This window comes from Clytia hemisphaerica, unplaced genomic scaffold (genome assembly GCF_902728285.1).
Source record: "Clytia hemisphaerica strain Z4C2 unplaced genomic scaffold, Clytia hemisphaerica genome assembly, whole genome shotgun sequence".
NCBI classification, from domain to species: domain Eukaryota; kingdom Metazoa; phylum Cnidaria; class Hydrozoa; order Leptothecata; family Clytiidae; genus Clytia; species Clytia hemisphaerica.
In genome coordinates this window covers 139,813-147,530 of record NW_027104390.1, presented here as the reverse complement: position 1 = coordinate 147,530, position 7,718 = coordinate 139,813, and the positions used below count along the sequence as shown (strand labels likewise).

The 7,718-nt window shown below is 36.5% G+C and overlaps 1 long non-coding RNA gene across 1 annotated transcript; it reads right to left on the bottom strand.

The window, feature by feature from the left end:
• Positions 1 to 482: 482 nt before the first annotated feature.
• LOC136819686 (uncharacterized) lies at positions 483 to 6,954 on the bottom strand. The gene is made up of 2 exons (XR_010848473.1): positions 6,497 to 6,954; positions 483 to 880 (listed from the first exon to the last, which is right to left on the bottom strand). It is a non-coding gene; the product is annotated as an uncharacterized lncRNA (long non-coding RNA).
• Between the last annotated feature and the right edge of the window lie 764 nt (positions 6,955 to 7,718).

The window sequence follows — 7,718 nt, the reverse complement described above, 5'->3', positions numbered from 1 at the left end:
GAAGAGTTCTCTAGCTATTCTTTGAAACGCCTCCTTTAAGAATTTATGATATTCATGACGTAATGTTTTTACGGAAAGACTCCAGTTTTTTGAAGTAGTGGCAAATTTTATACAACTTTTATCTACAGTAGTTTAAATTTGCCACTACTGGCTAAAACCGGGGTATTTCCGTAGAAAACATTACGTTATGAATACCATGAATTCTAAAAGGATGGTTAAAGAGAGTCAGGAATTTCCTTTAGAAATTGAGTTTCATTGGAAATGAAGAATTTAAGTTTCAAGATATCCTTAAAATGTTTTTCACTCTGGAAAATCTTTCTGGAATACGAACTGGTAATATAATATTGTCCGCTAATTTCAAGGACGCTTTAGGGATTCTTTTACTTTGTCTCGGATTACCAGGTAGTAAATTGCAAGTGGCATAATATCTTATTGGGGTGAGACAAGTATTTCTCAAACAGTAAAGACATTATGTTAAAATATGCGGTGCACTGAATTTGATAAATATTTTCTCTGGATTTCTTTAGAATTTGTTTCATATTTACAATATCTTTGATAGAATATTTCTAGTGGTTTTGAATTTGCACAGTGATCGCTTATGATAGAATTGAGTGTCTTGTGTCTGTAAAATCATCGGTCCTTGAATGCAGCGCTTTCGTCGCATTAAGTATCTTTGGTGGTATTAATCACCCGTCATTATTTTGTTGTTTCTCTTTCACGTCTCAGTTGCACATCAGTAGCTTATCGTGCGTGGTAGATGCTACATCATCAAACAGCTGTTTCGAATCATTACTCATCGTATCTTTAGAAGCAGATTTTGCGCTAGGTTGATCTCGAAAAGATAATGTGTTGATGAAATCGACATCATACTGTGAGGGTGCTATGAAAAAAGGAAGCAAGAAAATTGGATTAATTATGAGATAAATTGCTTGAGCTGTGTACCTCATTAACATGACAGTTCTGCAAATCATCGACCGGCTAAAAATTCGGTTTTACTCTAATATATGTTTTCAAATTAAACCTCATATTGAAGGTAAATCATTGTAAATTTTTCCCTCGAACTGCTGTACTTATGGGATATGTCAACAAAGAAAATAAAGTACAATTCGGATATGTTGTAGTTCTAAAAATATATCAAATTTCTTACTAGAGGTTAGATAAAAATAGATGGAGGATAAATACCAAATTCCGTAAAACTAAGAAAACTGAATCCCCTTAAAATTCAATGTAATGTGGCGGGACTTATAATTGGAGCCGTAAATTGAGTTTGGTGTTGATAACGAATGTTTCAACTAAAAATTGAAAGCAAAATTTAGTTTGACAAAGTTTGAAAAATAAAAATAAAAGTTGAAGGCTAGAATATTTCAAGAAATGTCTAGAAATAAACAAAATGTGCCTGAAAAATGTCTCTAGAAAGGCAAGAATATCGGAAAAACTATGTCCAAAACGGCTAGAAAAGTCTAGAAAAATGTCTCTAGAAAACCTAGAAATTACCATAAAAATAGGTGTCAAAATGCCTGGGACAAAATGTGTCCAAAAAGTAGCAGAAAAATAAGATAAAAAATACTATCTTACCAGCATGCGAAACTCTGAATGATAAAATAAATATGCTCCATAAATCCACATAAAAATGTAAGTAATGTGAATGCTAAGTCAATCAAACCAAGCCACATATATAAAATTTCAATTCATTTTGATTCCATGAGAAAAATTCAAAGTCAAAACTTCAAGTCGAAAATCTCAATACTTGAAAAACGGATGTAAACATGCATCCTTTCTCTACAAACGCTCTCATAAGAATGAATCTTGTTTCAAAAAATCAAAATTTGAAACGCCTAAAAAATTGCGTCATAAAAGTAACGCGTGAAAGTAATTAAATTGAGACCAATTATCTCAAGACCAATTATATACGGTATTGATTGCGTTTATAAGCACAATCACATCACACTCCCCACCATAAACCAATCAATAACGTATAATAACTTTTGACCAATCAATAACGAATAACTTTTGACCAATCAATAACGAATAACTTTTGACCAATCAATAACGAATAACTTTTGACCAATCAATAACGAATAACTTTTGACCAATCAATAATGAATAACTTTTGATCAATCGATAACAAGAACATTCAACCAATCAATAACGAGAACATTCGACCAATCGATAACAAGAACATTCGACCAATCAATAGCGAGAACATTCGACCAATCGATAACAAGAACATTCGACGACCAATCAATAACGAGAACATTCGACCAATCGATAACAAGAACATTCGACCAATCAATAACGAGAACATTCGACCAATCGATAACAAGAACATTCGACCAATCAATAACGAGAACATTCGACCAATCGATAACAAGAACATTCGACCAATTGATAACAAGAACATTCGACCAATCAATAACGAGAACATTCGACCAATCGATAACAAGAACATTCGACCAATCCATGATGAATAACATACATCGATACATCGTTTGAAATGAATCGATTTGAGGAAATTGTTGAGCCAAGTGTCACGAAGCTCAGATAGAATTGGATCATCCCAGTCTAGCTTTCTCAAAACAAGATCGTGTAAGTCGCTTTTAAATGTAGCTGTGATTGGTGTGGTCTTGCCAAGAAGATAATAGATTATTCCAACCTTTGATGCACAATGGCGTTTTGTCAGCACATTTGGAATGACGTTTGATTTGGCTTCAGGTTTCTTTCCTCTCTGACATTTTGCAAAATTGAGGTCACCGACGTTGAGCGAGAGTAAGTCATCTTTGGTGTTTTCGGGTTTGTTCAGCTTTCCGATTTGCTGTTCATAGACTTTTAACGCGATCGGTTTGTTGGGTGCTAGCCATTTGGCGGGGTTGTATAGCACGGGTAAGCAAACGGTAGCGATATGGGATTCAATATCGATTGAAACGGAAGATTCGACAAAGGTTTGTTCGCCCTCTTCCTTTAGACTGGTTGATTCAATGGAATCATGATTTTTGCAATCTTTGCATTCACGGCAAGATACACAACGATAGCTGATTTGGGAACCTGCATTCTCAGCATTGTCTAACGATTTGAGTGGATTTGCTTTGAATGATGAATGAACAAGATCAGACTCTGAGAGAGGAGAAACCATCATGATATTGGACATCTCACTGACGGATGATGGCGAAGTAAAGTGCGATTGGAAGTGAATATTGGAAAACGATTCGTGTGGACCACCAATAATGCCAGTGGTTCCATCGGCACTCCGAAAAATGGATTTAAAAATGGTTAAACCCGTTGGTATTTGGAAGATCGGTTTCGGATGGTACTTTAGGTATTTCATACCAATCATAAAATCAACATTTCCACCGATGTGACTTGGCACTTTTGGAAATGTTTTGGCTAGAGGTCCGGCAGCAAAGCAGAGATCCTTCTCGGCTTCTTTTAGTGGAAATTGTGGAAACTCCCCGGTTATATCGGTAAGACAGGTTCCTCTTAGAATAGCGGTTTCCCCGGAAACAAGCGGAAGTTGAACGCGGTAAATTCCATGCTCCGCAGAGGTGCTTTTCTTTCCCACTCCGGTAATCGAAACAGGGATGTTTGAGATCAAAGTAACGTGTGACCCAAGACGCTCAACTGCACTTTTTCTGACGATAAAGTCACTACACCCAGAATCAAAGAATATATTGAATACTTCACCATTGACTTTGATTGACTGGAACATGTAGATTCCTCGGTCTGGGATGTCTCCACCTTGATCCTCAAAATCTGTTTGAACATTGTTGACTTCGATTTCTCCACTTGAGATTTCTGAGTAGAAGGATAATTTGATGTCTCTGGAAAATGAAGGTAAGCTTGAATTTCTGGTAATGAATCTGGACTTGTACTTGTCCAATAGATCCTGATTTTCGTCAAAATGCTTATGCTCTTCACATATAAGGATGTGTTTCTTTTTGGGGTACTTTGAATGTGATCCATGTGGGCAAACAAAATCTTGCTGGCATTTCCGTTCCTCGTGTCTGCCAACGTTCCACTTAGCCCCTGGCGAAAGACATTGAAAGCAAAGACCCTTTTTGCGCAACATTTGAAGTCTTTGGGCAGGTGTCTTCTCGACAAACTTTCGGCACGAAAAGTATTGAATGACTTTGACTCCTCCCGGCCCTGTGGTAGCAACATGGTCATCTTCCCCAGCAGCACTCCCACATAAAATGCAGATTTCATTATCAAATTTGTCTGAATGATAGCCTGATAAGCCTGGGCCTTTTCGTTTTGGGGGTGCAGATTGTGGATCCTCCCTTCCTGAGAGTCTAAGCTTTTGTTGTTGGATCTTTAACTCCTTCTCTCTCTAAGAAGTTAATGACGTTTTCCCACAACACCTTCCCACTCTGGTTGATCCCAATAGACTGTTCAAGCCACTTGGTAACCCGGTAATCACCCATCAATTTGTAGACTGTATCCAAGGCATCCCCGTAGTAAAGGTACTTTTCGATTCTATGCCTGGACGCAAGGATCATCAAATCCCTCATAAGATTGATCAGCTGGCTTAACCCTGCAAGTACTTTTCCTGGGTCCCTGGATCCCTTGAAAGATTGGATGTCACTCAACGAAGAAATTTTCTTTGTAAGTAGAAACTTCGTATCCCCATAAACTTCCTTGAGGCGAACCCAGATTTCGTCAATATTGTCTAAGTGTTTGACAAGGGACAATGCAGGCTCTGACAAATGATTGTTAATCAGCAAATCAGGCAAGAGACGTTTAGTGGTGGTTCGGAGATGCAATTTTTCGAATTCGGATTGAAAAGTATAAATGTCAAGATCTGAATTGTAGCCAGAGAAATGAGACAATTTGATATTGAGCTTCGTCTCTTTGATCAGATCCTCTTATTCAATTCTCTTTGATCAATTTCACTTGTCAGATCTTCATTGAATTTGGACTTCAGAGTAACAACTAAGGTATATCTCTTACCAAGCTGCTGTTTTGCCTTGACAAGCATCTGACCTGATGGATTGAACTTCAAAGATTCTTGGTACTTCTGGGTTGCATGTTTGAAGCTCTTCAGGTAATTCTCCTGATTCTCCTTCCACCTTAGCAGTTGTTCATCAGTTGCAAGTTGCACATTCTTCTCCCAAGACATTTGCAACTCTTTCAAACAATGATCGGTTGATTCCACTTGAAATAGCATGGCCTCCTCCTCGAGGTCATTGGTCGTCTTTTGCTGAATCGCTTGCAGTTTGGATGACTCGTCTTTGGCGATCTTCATCTCGTCCTTGGCAGCTTTGATAGCATCTGTGATTTTGTCCACGAGTGTCTGGTAATCCATGGCGTGATTATCGTTGTAAGACACACCGAGATAGTGTCGAAGTTTGTAATGTTTTGCACGAAATGTCGTTCGATGCTTTTCCAATTGAGACAGCACGTCACTAGCAGGTTGCAATTCGTACTGTATTTCATCTATGAAGTCGGAAATGTCGTCTTTCAAGATGGCTACTTCAATTGGACAATTCCTCAATAATAAGCTCACGAGGCGTGGCATCACCATCGTCTGCCATTGTTGTCGATTTCGGGATTCGTCTTGGAATACGACTGCCTGTCAAAATATTCAACGGCCTGTAGTCGACACGGTCTTGTTCTCGACGACGCATGAAACGATCAGCAGGATAAGTGTTTTCTGCTGTTGAAATGTGGCGGGACTTATAATTGGAGCCGTAAATTGAGTTTGGTGTTGATAACGAATGTTTCAACTAAAAATTGAAAGCAAAAATTTAGTTTGACAAAGTTTGAAAAATAAAAATAAAAGTTGAAGGCTAGAATATTTCAAGAAATGTCTAGAAATAAACAAAATGTGCCTGAAAAATGTCTCTAGAAAGGCAAGAATATCGGAAAAACTATGTCCAAAACGGCTAGAAAAGTCTAGAAAAATGTCTCTAGAAAACCTAGAAATTACCATAAAAATAGGTGTCAAAATGCCTGGGACAAAATGTGTCCAAAAAGTAGCAGAAAAATAAGATAAAAAATACTATCTTACCAGCATGCGAAACTCTGAATGATAAAATAAATATGCTCCATAAATCCACATAAAAATGTAAGTAATGTGAAATGCTAAGTCAATCAAACCCAAGCCACATATATAAATTTCAATTCATTTTGATTCCATGAGAAAAATTCAAAGTCAAAACTTCAAGTCGAAAATCTCAATACTTGAAAAACGGATGTAAACATGCATCCTTTCTCTACAAACGCTCTCATAAGAATGAATCTTGTTTCAAAAAATCAAAATTTGAAACGCCTAAAAAATTGCGTCATAAAAGTAACGCGTGAAAGTAATTAAATTGAGACCAATTATCTCAAGACCAATTATATACGGTATTGATTGCGTTTATAAGCACAATCACATCACATGTAACATATAGGGGTAAAAAGAGGGCTGAAATGTCACACACATCAATATTTAGACCAAGCAGGAAATGCCTTTTTGTCAGATTCGATGAAACAAAAATAGAAATACAAAGAGACTAACCGTGAAGAAAATACATAGGATTTATTCGTTGTAAACAATCAAGAGGTAAACATCGTCGCCATTTTTTCCATACATTTTAGTTCTGTGTTGTAGTAAGATGGAAATTCTCTTTGTAAACTGGATGACCCTCCTTTATGAAAAATTGTTTCAACTGTTTGACGGTGAGAGAAAAATCAGACTTTCCTATCGTTCTTTTATAGCTCACCTCTATAAGCCTCGTTTTCGTGCATGACTAATAATCGATCATGTAAAATTCTTATAATAATTCCAGTGATTATTTGTTCTCTTTGTTTTGAGAAGGGATTTCCCAATCTCGATTATCGGCGAGACGATGAGACGTCAGAATTGAAACCACAGAGATCAATAGAAATACTTGTATACCCATTTTCTCAAAGTCATTAAGATTTTTTTACTAATTTTAGAAATTTAATTAAGATTCTAATATCATTAAAATGTGGTAATACGGTATGGTAGGTGGTTCAAAAATTCAGGAAAATCTTGTTTGAATAATCACGCCTCTGTTCACATGATGTCAGATGTGTTCACGTGATACTCGGGACTAGGGGTCACATTTTGTTATTTTTTGACATAAAAATACGAAGGAAATTTTTGGCACTTTGACGCAAAAGAAATGCTTATGACGATTCATATTTATTTTCAAGATTTGACTATATTTAAGTGTTGTTTTAGTATCTTTACATGGAAATTCACTAGTAGCTTTGGACTTTAACCTACAATCACTGGGAAAAAAGTTCATGTTTTTCTAGAAAATTCTTCAAAACATAATAACAAGATTTCACGAGATTCACAAGTTGTCGAAACTTTGACAGATTATATCGACATTTTCAGTAATCTAAGAAAAATATTTGAAGTGACTGAACATTGTTCGTTCTTTGTTTGAAAAGTTTTGAACCAAATTCCTTGTTTGAACTAACCAGCCAACAGTTTTGACCCTTCGACTTTAAACTGAGCCAAACATTTAATATGTCATGTATTCAGTCGCGAGTACTGTACCGATTGAGGTTGAGGCTCAAAAGCAAAGATACAGTGGGTTATACTTTCTGAGCTAGAGTCATTTTAAGAAATTCATTTTAAGCTTCCCAAAATGCACTGTAAGGGTCGAAATGGAAAAATATGAGAAAATTTGCACGTTAAGGGGTGTAAAATTTGTAAAATCTGACCATATTTTACCTCAAAATTTTCAAGAAAATGCACCGTTTAG